At 43.5% G+C, this 16,213-nt stretch overlaps 1 pseudogene; it reads right to left on the bottom strand.

The window, feature by feature from the left end:
* Positions 1-15,604: 15,604 nt before the first annotated feature.
* On the bottom strand, positions 15,605-15,895 carry LOC141424643 (10 kDa heat shock protein, mitochondrial pseudogene; annotated as a pseudogene).
* Between the last annotated feature and the right edge of the window lie 318 nt (positions 15,896-16,213).

The raw sequence follows: 16,213 nt of genomic DNA, 5'->3' as shown, positions 1-16,213 counted from the left end.
GAAACTATCCAAGGTCATTGGGTCAGTTGAAGCCCCTGAGAAGAAGTGCAGGAGACAGGACGAACCAGAGCATTTTATTAGGGTAAATTAATGTGAGAGGGACTAGAGGGAGGGAACTGACAGGATGTCAGGCCAGCGGTAAGGAGAAGGAGAAGGCTAGGAATGAGTGTTCTGAGCAAACCTGGGCATCTGGGGGCCAAAGTCAGAGAAGCCCAGGTTACTGGAACAGGGCTGGTTTTGGTCTCTGTGCCACACCCTGCTAAGTGACATGGCCTCTGCCCCACTGCTCTGGGTTTTCAGAACTGGCAGCTGTGCCATTGGCCAACCATTCTCTTTGAGGCTGGGATATGGAAGTCTATTTTCATGGCCAGCTCAGATGTGACAAGGATATCAAAGGAAGGCATGCAGATGGTCACTTTATGACCATCTTACAGACCTCTGAGAAGACAGAGCTGGGAATGAAGGTGGTATAGCCCCATGGCTTCTCACTGTGTTCTCTGCTGTGGTTTGAATATATTCCCCAAAGTTATTGAACATGAAACCAAATCCCCAAATTCATGTGTTGATGGGATTTGGAGGCTTTGAAAGGCAGTTAGGGTTAGAGAAGGTCATGGGATTAGTGGCGTTATAAGAAGACCAGAGACCTGAGCAAGCACACTGGCTCTGTTACCATGTTCTAACGCACCAGGAAAGCCCTTATTAGATCAAGCCAGTCACTGGATAATTTTTCTTTCAATCATTTACATTCTCTTAGGTTCACCTTTCCAAGCCTCAGTCCCTGTCTTGGTACAAGACACCATCATCTATAAAGTAGTTGTTTTCAGTAGCTTTTCAGGTGATGTTCCTGCCTTGGAACCCTGCCCACAGCCTCTCATTCCTCCCCTGCACACTGTGGGCACAATTCTGGAGCCTTCTAAGAAATGCTCATTTGACCAGTTCCTCTCAATGACCACCACTCCCCAGCCCACTGCCATGGGAGAACATGCAAGTGCCTCTGCACAAATACACCCTTAAGACCGTGCTCACTGGCCTCTCAGCTCACTCTGGCCACCTCCCCAGCACCACAGGGCCAGTGCCTGAGCCTACCCAGCTCCCTGTCCCACATGGAGCCTCTGCACACCCACTTCCTTCTCCCTGGGGGGTTCTTACGATCCCTCCTTATCTTCTCACCCTCTCAGTTGTTAGTCTCAGTTGAGTCCTTTAGGAAGCTCCTCCCCGTCTCCCCAGAACCAGTCCCCCAGGACAGTAGCCTCCAGTTCCAGAGGACTGTCAAGCACTGGAGATGTGGCAGGGCCACTGAGGAACAGAGTCTCCAAGCTGTGTGATGCAGGCAGCAAATTTAGCATAATTTTATGTCAATTACATGTTGAATCTAGAATCATATTTTTGATATATTCAGTTTAAAATATGTTATTAAAATTAATGTAATCTTTTTAAACTTTTAAAAATGTAACCATGAAACAATCCAAGATAATGTTTGTGCTCACATTGGTGGCTCACATTCTATTTCTAGTGAATAGCACTGCCCCTGACAGGGTCAGGGGCCCCTTCTGTGTGCTCCCAAAGGTCCTTGTTCTTATTCCTGGTATAGCATGTGTCCAACTGCCCTGTAATCACTGATCCCATCCTTGGATTGTCTTTCTAACAGGATCTGTTTCTTGAAGGGTGTTCTGAGTTCTGGTCAATGGAGTATCCTCATCACTCCAAACACAGCAACTTACACATAGAAAGTACTCAAAGAGATCGATGGGAGGAAGAAAGGGGGAGAGAAGGAAGAAAGGAGAGAAGGCAGGAGGGAAGGAAGGAGTAGAAGGAGTAAGTAACTCAGATCCTGCTACATGGAGTTAGGCTGTGGTGCACACAGGGGCTCTGAGGGGTCTACAAAGGGCCCTTCCCCAGGCTGGGAGGGTGTGATGCTTTTACTGTCCTGGACCTAAAGGAGAGGATGTCGGAACAATGACCCAGCTGTCACTGGAAGTGGAGGAGATTTCATGTTAGCAATGGCTTCCTACTTCAGTGAACAGTGAAGCAGTGTCGGATGGTCACTTATGCACATTTGAGTCTGGAACAGAAGTGCTTGATCTCCTAACATAAAGCCCAGAAGAATCTTCCAGATGCTTCCATGTCACAGGAAAGCACCTTCCCTCTCATCTTTCAGTCCATATGATGAAAGCATAATGGATTTTAGGATTTATCTATCTGCCAGGCCTTTTTATATTTCTTGGCCCACAGGCCATCAATCAGCCTGGGTCTACTTAAGTGCAGTGGTTTGTGGAGAAGGTGGCGCTCAGATGTGGCCTTGCTCTGCAGTCTTGTGGGAGGATGCTCACCATGCTGACAGCTCGTGCTGTGAACAGAGCATTCCTGTGGTGTTATGAAGTGCACACTAGCAGAGCCAGGTAAGGTACACAGGTAGGTGAAAGGATTCATGCAGTGGGTGAGATATCAAATGAAACTGCTACTGTCACTGTCTTTAACACTGTGGACTCAGTTCATTTATTAAATATAGAAAATATGTGTCTTTAATGAGAAGACAAGACTTATTCCAAACCTACCTACACCAGGCAGCACTTCTTTTCTTTTCTTGCACTGCGTATAGATTGTCCAGTTCTATACGTGGAGTCCAGTTATCATTGCCTAGGAAGCACTCCTTACAGATTGTGGAAATACATGGAATATGTGGACTTTTCTTTTCAGTTGAGGCTCAATCAAGAATCCTAATCAAGTATTTCAAAGTTTCATAGCAGGTGATTAGAGGTGTAGGCGAGCCCCGGAAGCCTGGGTGCCAAGGGTCGGGGTAAACCCTGGAGAGCAAAGCTCTCTGCAGTCTCAGTGGCCTGTCACAAGCACGTGAGTCCTCTCAGGAGGATGCCCAAAGTGATGGTCATGTCCAGAACCAGCTCAGGGGCCCAGCACCATGAAGTGGGCATTTGATAATGATGCTTCCTGGCAGAGGAGAAACTCCATGACCTCTGCCTGCCAAAGGCGTGGGCTGTGCTCAGCTGTGGTGGGAGCATTAGATAACTTAGATAGTGCTGTGTTTTGATTGCCCCCTCCAAAAGTTATGTTGAAATTTAATTGTCACTGTGACGGTTTGGGGAAGTGATGATTAGGTCATAAAAGCTCCACTCTCATGAATGGATTAACACCGCTATCAATGAAATGGGTCAGTTATTATGGGAGTGGCTTTGTTACTAAAGTGAGCTCTCTCTCTTTCTCTCTCCCTCCCTTCCTCCTTCCCTTTCCTCTCCTCCCTCTCTTTCTCCTTCTGTCATTCCCATGCTCATTTGCCCATCTACCATGTCATGGTGCAGGTGAACACCCTTGCTCTTGGATTTCCCAGTTCATCCTTAGTGTATTAGAAAACCAGAAGAAGAATTTATGTTCAAAGGAGGAATGGGGCTGGGAAGTACTCAGCGGAAGTGCGCTTGCCTGGCAGGCACAGGCCCTGCGTTCTGTCTCCATCACTAAAAGGAAGGAGTGGTGGACTGCTACCATATTCCTTAACTAAGCTCTGAGCTGGAGGATGGGAAGTTGTGGGAGCTCCTGTGCTGTGCCCACCAGGTTCTTCAGGAAAAAGATTTGCATGCAAGAGGTTCTGGGCTGGGATTTTAGGAATAGCATCTTGATGTGTGAGGGAAGTAAAAAAAGGGGACATTGAATTGTGATGCAGTTGCCACAGAGATTCAGGCAATCCTACAGGGTGTACCTGACAGGGAGGACCCATCAGAGTGGCCCTGCCCTGAGTCAAGGGGGCTGGGATTTTACACCTTCATTTCAGCAGTCACTGGATTCAGGCCATTTCTGGAGTGGTCTTGGGAGAGGGAGCTTTCTGCATGAGGGAATTTTGGGAACAGAATTCAGTTGAGAGCTATCAGTCACCAACACTTTGAGAAGCTGGGCTGATGAGAACCGCGTTCCTGAGGGGAGGTCAGAATCACAGACCACAGCCTCCTCTACATCCTTTGTTTTCTCTGGGAGCTAGCCGGTCCTGGGAGTAAAGGAGGAGCAGGCGAGCCTGGGGGCTCAAGAAGAATGGTCCCTTCTCCCTCTGATTCCCTTCCTCTTCCCAAACAGGCTCTTTTCTACTCTTGTGTCTTTTTATCATAACTTTTATTAGGATATATTCATTATATGGGGGGATTCAAAATGACAATTCTGATCAGACTTATGTAGTATATTATTTACATCTCCCCTACTTTTATGTCTTTAGAAAAATGTAGATTCTGCATATGGGAGAAAACATGGACTATTTGTCTTTCTGAGTCTGGTTTATTTTACTTAACATGAGCTCCAGCTCCATCCACTTTCATTCCTTATGGCTGAATAATACTCCACAGTGTATGTACACCTCAAATTTATATATTTTGTTTAATGAGCAGATCTTGATAATTTTACCTGCACAGAAGCTCAGGTGGCAAAACATTCCTTTGTTTGCCTAAAAGTTTATCTATTATAGTCACATTCTGAGAATATATTTCTTCAAGACAAAGAATTCTAGTTGATAATTTTCTTTTATCATATTGAAGAAATCATTCCATGTCTTCTACTGAATGTTCCTATTGAAAACTAGGTCATTGATTTCAAGGTTACTCCTTTTTTCAAGATAATCGTTCTTATTGATTTTCTCATTTTTAAGTTCTTGGCTTGCCTACTTGCTACTTTTCAAATCTATCACATCATTTTTGGAGTGTCCAGTTCTCTCATGAATTATTCAAGCTTGTTATTTTGTCTTGGGGTGCTGGCATCCTAGTGTCTGAGGTGGGGTGGTACCAGCTAAGGGCATCCCACCTTTTTGGCTACAAGAGCAGGTAGCCAAAGGAGAATGGCGTTGGAGAGCAGCAGACGTGTGGGTCATCACTGAGTGACTTATGTGAACAATAAGGGAAGAGAGGATGATGAATGACTCTCAGGTTAATTGACAAAGAGTGAGGGAATAGGAGCAAGGCAATGAAGCAGGTGTGGTCTTCGATGAATGGATGAGTGACTGAGTGACGGGTGCAAAGGGAAGGGATTGGTGGAAGACAGCAATGACGGCGGCCACTGAGAAAACAAAGATCAATGTAGGACAAAACAGAGAAAGCCAGCCTCCACCTGTCCCTGAGGCCACAGGGTTTCTCTCTGTTTCCCCAGGGGACCTGGGAGAGGCGGGTTTCTCAGTGTGGGGCCATGTTTCAGTACTAGGGAGCAGCCAAGACTGTGTAGCATGAAAAGGATGTGTTGTCACAGTGACAAAGGTAAGGAGGGATGTGGTGTTGGGGGAGCAGAGCATCGTGGCTGGAGAACGATGACCGAGGAGGAGTTGGGGGGAGGTCCATCCCAGAGACAGGGCCCAGTTGTGACAAGAATGGAAGAATGTGGGATGTTGGGGGTCATTGGCTTTGTGTTTCTTGGTTGCTAGGAAACCAGAGAAAGTGTCTCTGATCTGGTGGATCCATTATCTCCAAGCGCAGTGACCTCATGAGGAGAGATGCTCGTTCCAGAATGGCTTACGTCATGTCAAAAGGGCAGCCAGCGCCTCATGGTGTGGATGCAGCTCAGGGGAGTCTTGCCTGTGGGAAACAGTGCAGGGGGCTGGGTTATTAGCAAGTTGGCAAACTCAGCCACTCCTATAAAATAGAAAGTTAAATCCATGTCCAAGAGTGGTTGTGACTACATGTATGAGATTACATATATGAATGCACAAAGACTATATTGCAAAAACAGAACATCACATTCTAATTTTAAAAATTGCATAAAAGGTCAAAAATTTTTATTAATTTGAGTAGAAAGAGGTCTTAGAAACATTGAATTCCTCTTATAAAACAGCTTTTGGGAAACTATCTACATATGGGATGACAACTCCAATACATACAAAAGAGAATGAGAGGAAGACAAATTTCCTGTCCTCTCAGAGTTCCCATTTCCCTAAGGTTTATTACCCAAAGAGGCTACTCTTAGAATATTCTTATGCATTAGTTCAATGTTTTAAACATATAAAACCAAACTTAGTCCTCTTTTTTATGATGGGGATATTTTGTACTTGTTCTTCATTACACAATTGATCATAGGTATCATTCTATATTTGGACTTTGTATTAGTCTGTTTTCTGTTGCTATAACAAAATATGAGAGGCTGAGTACTTTATATACAAAAGAGATTTATTTAGTTCATAGTTTTGGAAGCTGAAAGTCCAAAATTGGATAGCTCTGTCTGTTCAGCTTCTGGCGAGCATCTTCTTCCTACATCATAATGTACACAGCATCATGGTGGGAACACATTCAAAAGGGGGAGATCACCCAGCAAGACAGGAAGCCCAGAGGGATTTGACGGACAGGCTTGCTCTTTTATGACAACTTGCTCCTGTGGGAACTAATTGGCATCCCTTAAGAACTACATTAATCCCTTCTGAAAGCAGTGCCTCCATTGACCTAATTTTCCATTAGGCCCCAACTTTTAAAGGTCCACAACCTCTCAATGGAACTTCCAGCCTTTAGGGGACACTCAGACCAGACCCAAACCATAGCAGACATATGCTAATTTAATCTTCTTCATGGCTGTGCTGTTTTATGGTGAGACCATACTGTGATCTCTCTAAGTAGACTTCTATTGATTGACTGCTTGTTCCCTGTCTTTGTATAGTTACCAAAGTCTGAATCAATTTATCAATATAGGCAGGACATCTGCACAGGCAAAATGCTGTCCATGTCTGTAGACAGGAACTCACATGCATCTGAGCAATTGTAGTGTACTCAGATGAAGACATATTAGCCTTCAATGAGATGAGCTAGACTTCCACACATCCTTCATTGTGTTGATCAGAATTTGGTTTATGTGAACATTGGGAAAACACACTAACTTGCAAGCATTGAATTATGAGGGATGTTGAGCTGCTTTTTTGTTATGTATAGTTCCCATTTCCATTAATGTAAATTGTTCATTTTTCTTCATTTTCCACCACTTGTTCCTTTTTTGTTGATTTGCAGACTTCTCACATGTTAAGAATTTTTTTCTGCTTTGTATCTGCTTTTGCATTTTTTTCTGTTTTCTTCTTGTCAGCCTTTTGATTTTGATTATGGTATTTTTTTGTCAAATTTATGAATCTTTATCAGTTCCAGCTTCTGTTTCTGGCTTAAAACACTTTCTCAAAAAGAAGATCATGCTTAATTTACCTGCTTTCTTCTAATATATTTACAGTTTTCTTTTTGATACATCTGAGTCTTTGATTCAAGGGAGTTAACTGAATGCAGGGGGAGATGAGGTCTGGGCTTTGTCTCTCCAGTGGCTGCAGAGGTAGTCCCTTGTCATTTATTTCACTGTCTAAGTTCGTCCACTGAGTTTAAATTCTTCTGCTACAGCACATGCTACAATCCTTTATGCATTTAGTTCTGGATTCTCCTAACTATCCATTTAAGTTTCTCTACTTTAGAGAAAAAATTTCAATTGTCACACCTTTAAAATGTGTTTTAATATCTAACAGGTCTTGACCTCTCTATATTTTTTCCCTAGGAATTTTCCTCACTATACACATGAAATAATGTTTGCAAATGAATTTTAGAGATAGGTTGCATAGTTCCAGAAAGCAATTAATGTGAGGGATGCCAGCTGGCATTTTTATAATACTCAAGATCAGGGAATATCTTCTGTGTAGTAGGTCTTCTTTATGTTCCTCAGAAATTTAAGATGTTCTCATATAGATCCTTTACCTTTTTGTTTCTTTGTTTAGCTTATTCTGAATTTTTATAATTGCTTTTGTGACTCTACATGGAATGTCCTTTATTTATTTTCAAAATACTTGCAACTTACATTTAAGAGATGTTCTTCTATGTTTTGTAAACTGCCATTTTATTGAAGGGGTTTCATTAATTCTCGTTTCTAACAATTCAGCTGTATTTTACTGGAATGATTTTCTTAAGTGAAAGATCTTTACAAAGTCCTAAACAGTGTTTCTTCATTCTATCACCATCATTGTCATCATCACTACCAGCAGCAGCAGCAACAACATCAGAGTGACAACAATCCTGTGTGTCCTAAACAACTCCATTCTGCCCATGGGAAGAGCTGAAGCAATGAAGAATGAATGACTACCCAACTGATAATAGAGAAAAAATATTTATCCAGTCACTCAATAAAGAATTTATAGGTTGTCTACTCTCTATCATTCACCAAACATGCGCAGTTAACCAAGACAGGGGAAGCCCAGAGAAAGTTAACCTCTTCTGAGTATGCCAATAATCCTTGGCCACCATTTAGAGTCAGCATCATTTTCTTAGACCTTGTACATATGCAAAATCCTACCCAAGTCTGTAAATTAGTAGGCTTACAGCGTCTGAGCAATTATAATTTGTTTAGATTAAGTTTCTAAACCTGGCAGTGACCCCAGAGAAGCCAACTCCCTTGGCCAGGTTCAAATGGTGACACATTTGGGATTGAAACTCAGATCTATTACCACAACCTTTTCTCTTTCTTCTAGCTCTTTCCCTATCATTTACAGAAGGTTCTATACCTGCATGCCTAGATGATTCCATGACAAAAGTGGTGTAAGGGAACCACATGCAGAGGAAGGTAGAATCAAACAACACCTGTGGATGGGAGAGGTGCTGGGGATGAGTGGGCACACACCAGTGGAAATGAGAGAAACACCATGTGTGAACAGAAGAGGCCATGAAGAAACACTGAAGTTAGCAAACTGTTTTAAGTGGTCATGAATTGTTTGATCTGAAATGTGGTGTGCAACGATGGGAGATGTAGAGTGCAAGATGAAACTGTGGCCAGAGGCTGGGGAGGCAAATACGCTGTGCATGGTAGGTTAGTACCTCAGTGATTTTTTTCCCTTTTTAATATCTTTATTAGGATATAATTCATTCATAAAATGCATCCATTTGAAGTACCCAACTGGGAATATACATCTAGAGGAAGAAGTACAGTTCCAGCCTGGAGATAAAAATTTAAGAGCCATCAGGGCATATGGGAGAGTAGAGTGTCTGGATGCATTGGGGCATGGTGTGAAGAAGAGGGAAAGAACTTTGAGGACAGACTAGGGGAACTGAGACTTTATAGGCGGGCAAGGGAAGAGAAGCCCCTGCAGGATAGGAAGAGGAGTTACCACAGAGGTGGAGGAGAAGAAGACGCTGTGTGTCTCAGAAGCATAGATCTAACAGGATGGCCTCCAGTGTCTCAGAGAAGACAGACACAAAGAGGACTGGAAGGTGCCTAGTGGACACGATAGCCAGGAAGTCTTGCTACCATGGCTAGCACGGTAGTCAGGAAGTGGCTCCATGGGTAAGAGTGTGTCCTTAGAGTGGAGAGGTTGGAAGGGAGGCAAGAAGAGATCTGTCCTTGGGAAAGGCTTCCCAGCTCCACAGTGAGACCCAGAAACTCTCTCTTGCCTCTGTGTCCATAAACTTGGAGCAAGGTGGAAGCTCTTAAAATAGCCCTGTCTTTCCCTGGCTTAATTTAGAAGGTATTTTGAAACTGGGTTGTTTTTGGGTGGGTCTTCACTCAAGCATTTCTGTTGTTTTCAGAAATCTAAAAGGCAAACTCACCAGTAGATAGACACAAATAAAGACAATGCAGAGGCTCTAACAAGATCCCACTGCGGTTCTGGTCTACATTCACCAAGATCATTGTACTGGGCTCTATTAAGACAGGTGGACCCTGTTATATTCTGAACCTAAACTATGATGAAGTCTTGTGGCTAATTCCAGGATATTCTGAAGATTCATTCTGATGAAGGCTCTCTTTATTGGATGTGTTCATTGATATTTCTAGATCAAGAAGGGCTGAGCCCGGGACCTGATGCCCTTGACCCCAGCTTGGGGTGGTATGTCCATTCCTTGGACTCTCTTCACAGTGACCCAGGATCAGGGCAGTTGGATGAGGCCCAGTCCTAGAACCCTGGACCTCTCCTGTTGCCAGTGTTCAAAGAATGGCACTTCACACCCATTGGCATGGAGTAGACCCACAGTTACCCAGGGAAAATGGGAAGTGTGCCATGTTATAGGGAGACCAGAGCCAGGCAGATGGGTAGAGGCTTTGTCCTTGACCACTGGACTCCAGCATCTGGGCTCAGCCTCTGCTGTGGAGGGGCTGAGGTTATTTACAGACATCTCATCTACTCAGGCCTGACTTTTCATTGTTCAGACCACCAAGCCACACATAGTCGTCCAGAAATGTGCAGTCCCAGAAACCCACTTTCCTCTGCATGAAAGTTGGCGAATGTGGCTCTGCCTTTTTATATCCTGGCATTGACCAACAAATTCTTATTTTCCAGATTTTAATAAAAGTCCTCAACATTTTGATCTGAGCCCAGTCGTGCCAAGTTTCTATGCTTTCCAACAGAAAAGCTCACTTTCAACTATATATACGTGTACATATGCATATATACATACTTTAAACAATTACAATAATCTTTTTCTCAAATCTTGATTCTCTTAAAACAGCAATAAAAATAATCTGCATTTTTCAAAAAGTTTGGTTTGGCAAAAAAGGAAAATCTCGACCACAACTGATTTTAACCAACTTGAAAATGTTGAGGATTTGCAACGTTCCTGTGTGGAAATGGACTCTGTGGCCTCATTTATCACAGTGACTTCTCTGGGGAGCTGCCATTTCCTGCCACCTCAGACTCCTACTTGTAGAAAAACATTAGAACAGGGAGCTGGAAACCCCACATTAAACAGTTCATGGGGTGGGGAAAGCGTGTAAATAATCCATGGGTAGCAAGGCTGTTTATGCAGGGCAGTCTGGGAGGATGCAGATAAAAGAGATTTGCATACAGAGCCCTGTAAGACATTTGTGCACTCAGCCCAGCTCCGTGCATGTGATGACTGGAATTCCTGGAGTGCTGTCTGGCTGAGAGGAAAACCAGGTGGTGGTAACTGCTTCACCATGTGGCACTGAGGGGCAAGGTTTGGGGACCAGCATGAATTAATCACAGGCTTTTAGGATGTCATCACATTCCTTGGGTCTGGCTTTGGTGAATTCCAAACTGAAAGCTGGGAGAGAAAGGCCATTTTGGCTTCAATGTTTCCTTCTTAAAATGCCAGCGTTGCGATTGCAGGCTTGCTTTGATGTCAGGAGCACAGACCCTTTGCAGAGCAGGAATCCTCTGCACTTGGCAGACGTGCTCAGTGTCTTCTTGAAGGGACATTGAAGGACAGGTGGGTGGGGGTTAGGGACTTCATCAGGGGAGGAACTGATGACCGTGCAGAGCTTTCACTGTCCAGCAATGGGCCCATTGTCGTTCTGCTGTGGCATTGTGCCCAAGATAGTCCTCATGGAGGAGTGCGTGTAGGGTTCTGTGTCAGCCTTTTCAAAGAGACACCCTTCTTCCTGTCCACTGATCGGTGCCCTTAGGAGAACCACAGCTTCAGCATTGCAAGCCCTAAGTTTGCTGAGGGGCCTCTGAGTGTGTGAGTTAACAAGCGTGTGATAATCTTGTTTCTCTTCCAAAGGTATCTCAAGGGAGACAGGCTCAGGTATGCTAGTCTGTTGATAAGCTGAGCAAAAGGCTAAAGACACTTAACAGCTTTTATTGCATTAACATGATAAAGAATAGATCTGGTCAAGTATTTTGGAAAATTGCTTCTGGCTTTTTCAAGTACTAGAGTTTTCTTGCTTTCTGAGACTTTTGTGTTTAGTTTTAATTATTTTGTTCAAGTGTAACTATCATTCAATAGTCTTTGAAGTCATTTACACACCATATAAGGAGACAAAATCTGTACGATAGGAGACTTCCAGGCGTGCCTGAAACTTGCAACCTCTGCATAAATAAACCTCTTCCACCTTCCACCGGAATTCCCAGCAAATAAAGAAGGTGCAAAACCTGGAGCATAGGGAAACAAGGAATTGGCTCATTGAGCCCAGCTGTGAACCTTTCACAGGTGATTTATATGCAGCTCGAATCCAAAGCTCTGAAACAACACGGGGCTGGAGAGGAAGAGGAAGGAGAGTTTGTCTTCACCCCATCTTGGAACCCAGGTCTCAGGGTCAACCAGAAGTGCGGGCCACCAACCCAGTACAGGCATTCACCTTCTGGAAATCCATGTCTTCCCTTACGTACCTCTCCCTAGTTCCAGCCCTCAACTGTGACTGACTCTCCTCTTAAGTCTACTAAGGACACTTACTTGGTTGCTTGTGTCACCAGTCACTGCGTGATGGAATTCAACTCAACAGGAGAAATGACAGGCGCAAATGGAGAAGGAGTCCTGCTCCCTCTGGGGACTGACACTGTGACATACCTTCTGCATGGACAGAAGGGCACTGTGTGTGTCCTCTGCCCAGGAGCATGTCCTCTTTATGTCCAGCACACTGCAATCTCAGCAGAGAGCTATTCATAGTGCCTCAATAATGAACACAGGGGTAGATGTTAGGCACAGGCAGAAGATAACAACCTCAGCTTCAGGTCTTCTTGGGGAGGAGGAGAGGATTATATGGTTCCCAGCTGCTAGCAAAACTCCCTCAGGGTTTGCTTGTTTGTTTGTTTGTTTTTATTTTTCCTGGTTCTATGATGACTTTAGCGAATAATGAGAAGGCAACTGGGACTAAAAGAGCGAAACGATTATCCTTAGGATATGGGGAAATGATTTACCATCTAGGACAAAAGGAAACTTTAACATGTATGTTTTCTCTGCTCAGAATAAAATATAAGAAGTCATGAAACATATGAAACAGAGATGAACATGTGAAAGAGGTTGAGGTAGGCTGAGAGTTGAAAAAAGCCTGGATAAAAACATAGAAGAGAGATAGGAATGCTGAAGCTCCGCCAGAGTTAAAATCTACACCATTATCTGCTTAGAAAAGCTGGAGGCCAAACTACATAGGCTAAAGCAATAGAATAAATATGCACATTAGAATAAAACGAGAAGGAATATAATAGAGATCAAGAATGGAAAGTCCAGTTTATGACTAACTGGCAAAATACAAGCTAAAAGAAATTGCACAGAAAAAAAAGATACCACATGGAAGAAAACTTTCTTGAGGTCACAGAAGAATGTATGGATTTTAACATAAGATGAGTCATCTTGTGATTCTCTGAATAGAAACCTGTGTGTAGCTCTGTCCAAATGTTTTAATATCAATGACAATGAATAACCACCCTAAATCATCGCAGGAAGAGAAGAAAATTACAAGGAAAATTTTTAGCAAACATCTTCCAGAGATGTTTTTTTAAAGAAAATCTCTTCCAACATTGAGCCTTAGAAGGTAGTGTAAGGATTCTCGTGGATTTTCTTGGGAAAGATACAGACATTAAAAATTTGTGTAGCCAACCTATAGAAAGACATACTTGGTCATCCAAGACCCGTGTGATTTTCTTGGAAAACTTACCATTAGAATGAGAAATAAATCAAATGTAAATATTTAGATACGGGGAAAATGTAATATGAAAGGCCCATGCTTAGCATTTTGCCAATTAAATACTTAGAGCTAGATATTAGCTTTGTAAACAAAGAGTCAAACTTGTTTAGAAAAATTTTAAGGAATATTAAATTAGAACTTACATGACATTGAAATATTACGTTAACAAAAATAATCATACGGGCACAAGCAAACGGACAGCACGAGCTGTCACCATGGCGAGTGTGAAAATCCCTCCTCCACTGGGAGAATAAGTGACTAAGTGTTCTTAAATTTGACAATTACAAAAAACAAAGAAAGTTGTATATTTTGGAAAATCCTAAAGGGTACCAAAAGTAACTTTGAAACAGGATATATGCTTCCAAACCACTAGAGAAAATAAAAACAAAGGAAATGTTCTTAAGAAAAGCAGAAAGTAAACAGTAAAGTAGAAAGCATAAAACACCATGATAGAATTAAGGTCAACGATACAAACTGTATCTATCTCTCTACTAAATCACTCAGGTTAGGTTAAGAGATAGAATTCAATTATAGGTAACACAATAGAAAACATTCAAAAATATAGAAGAATGTCAAGTGAAACCAGGCACCCCTTCATTGCTCCCCAAATACAAGCCTTCTCCAAAAGAGGGCATAAAGACCATTTTCATTAAAAGTAGGATTCAGTGCAAAAAAATTTAACTAGCATGAAGAAAGTTACATTATTGATGAGGGTGGGTGTGGTGGCTCAAGCCTGTAATCCTAGCCACTCCATAAGTGGAGATCAGGAGATTTGCAGTTTGAAGCCAGCCCAGGCAAAAAGCTTGTGAGACCTCATCTCAAACAACAAAAGCTGGGCATGGTGGTGTATTCCTGTCATCCCAGCTACACAGGAAGTGTAAATAGGCTGGCTTGGGCATAAAGGGAAACTCAATCTCAAAAATAACTGAAATAAAATAAAAGGGCTAGGGACTGGCTCAAGTGATAGAGTGCCTGCCTAGCAAATGGGAAGCCCTCCTGAGTTCAACCTCACCTTGTAGTGCCAGAAAAAGTTATACTATTGATGAAAGGTATAAGTAGCAATAATGAAGCCCTATGAAGACTTACATATATCAAATAAGACAATGTGGAAAAAAAGCAAAGTTCCTAGGAAGTTTGTAAATGAAATATTTCTATAATTCTCGCCTTGGAAAGCACCTAAATGAGCAACAAGGCCCCAAGATGGAGGAAAGGTCTTGCTCCTTGATGAAACAAAGAAACAGTTCAACCCCTCTAATGGATGGGAAATAAGATGCAAATTAAAGATAGTGAGATCAGGTGGGGTCTCTCCTAACCCAGATGACCGCTTAGCTCGTGGAGAGGTGAGAGGTGGAGACCCCACAAACAGCTTTCAGCATGGAGAGGGAGTGCTGGGCTACGGCCAGACCAGGCTCCATTTCCCCAGCATAAATGACACTGGGAAGCATGGTGGAAGAGGAGCCCATGAGGCCTTGCCATTTGAGATTTTTTTCTGATCAGGAGGAGTGACTGGAGATGGAATGAGACAGAAGAAAACTGGGAAATGTGACCTGGATGTCAGGGGCATCTGGGGACCAAGCCCAAGGATCAGAAATAAATTAGCATTGGCCCCTCCTCCCCAAACAGGGTCCAGGCTCTTGCACTTCATGCTGGTTGGCCCACTGTGCGAGAGGAAAATGGCTGGCTTGGAAGGGAGTGTTTCCTCCATGCCACAGGAACCTACTCCTGGGGCAGAGGGTTCCACATGGGGAGTGGAAAGAGCTCAGAGACAGTGTTGACAAGGTGTCTGATGCTCTGTTCCAGGGTCTCCAACATCAGGACCTCCTCCCATCTCCACCCGCCTTTAGCAGGGAGTGGGGTTGGGGGTTAGGGAGGTGGGGGTGTGGTTGAAGTTTGTTGATGGTAACATTAGACCACTACTAAGACAATTCCAAAAGGAACTGTCTAAAAAGTGCACTGCTTCTTGCTCCTTCCAGAAGGACTAAAGGGCAGAAGCCAGAGGGAGGTAGAGTTTACCAAGACAAAAAAGAGAAAATCATGGTAGTCAGGAATGGGCAAAGATGGCAGGGTCTGCCAGGGAGGACCTGAAGTCCCCAGGCCAGAAACATTTCTCTCTCTCTCTCTCTCTCTCTCTCTCTGTCTCTCCTTTCAGGTGTTATTGGTTTATTATAAAAGGGAGACTCATGGAAATTATTTACATGATGAAAGATTTCAGAACGTCAAGCTTCCTGGGATGCCCTCTCACTTGTGATTTATTTCAGTCTCTGTACTATCCAAGAATGTCACCATCTCTAAATAAGAAATAATCTTTGTCATCTAGTACTACTTTGGTGCCTCCATATTCTGGCAGAGTATCTCCAACTTGCACGGTGACTGGTTCAATCTCTCCATCCTTTCCCTTGGAGCCTGATCCCGCAGCCACTACTGCCGCTTGCAACGCTTTTTCTTGAGATTTTTCGGGAAGCATAATGCCATCTTTGGTTACAGTTTTAGCAACATTTCTTTCTGGCAATACTTGGTCAAACAGTGAAAGAAACATCCTAAATACTTTTCCTGCCATGACTTGCCTCACTGCAAGGAGAGACCCGCAGTCCGGCCCACTTTTCTGGACACGTGAAAAGCCCAGGCTGGAAATTTATAAGCAGAGGCTGGGAACCCATTTGGTGGGGATTTCCATCTCTCCAGCTTACTGTTTGCTGGTGCTATGAAGACAGGGCAGGAGATGAATGTGGCGAGAGCTCCTTTGGCCCCTGACTGAGGCTGGGATGCACTCCTGGGTGTTGTGCTCTCCCACCATTGGTACCAGGAAGGGTGAAGGGCACACCTTCCAGCCTCTCCCTAAGCCCTGGCCACCAAGTGTGGGTGGTCCCTCTCTCCT

Source organism: Castor canadensis, chromosome 7 (genome assembly GCF_047511655.1).
Source record: "Castor canadensis chromosome 7, mCasCan1.hap1v2, whole genome shotgun sequence".
Taxonomy (NCBI): domain Eukaryota; kingdom Metazoa; phylum Chordata; class Mammalia; order Rodentia; family Castoridae; genus Castor; species Castor canadensis.
Note: the sequence above shows the minus strand (reverse complement) of the source record. Positions and strands in the feature narration are given on the sequence as shown.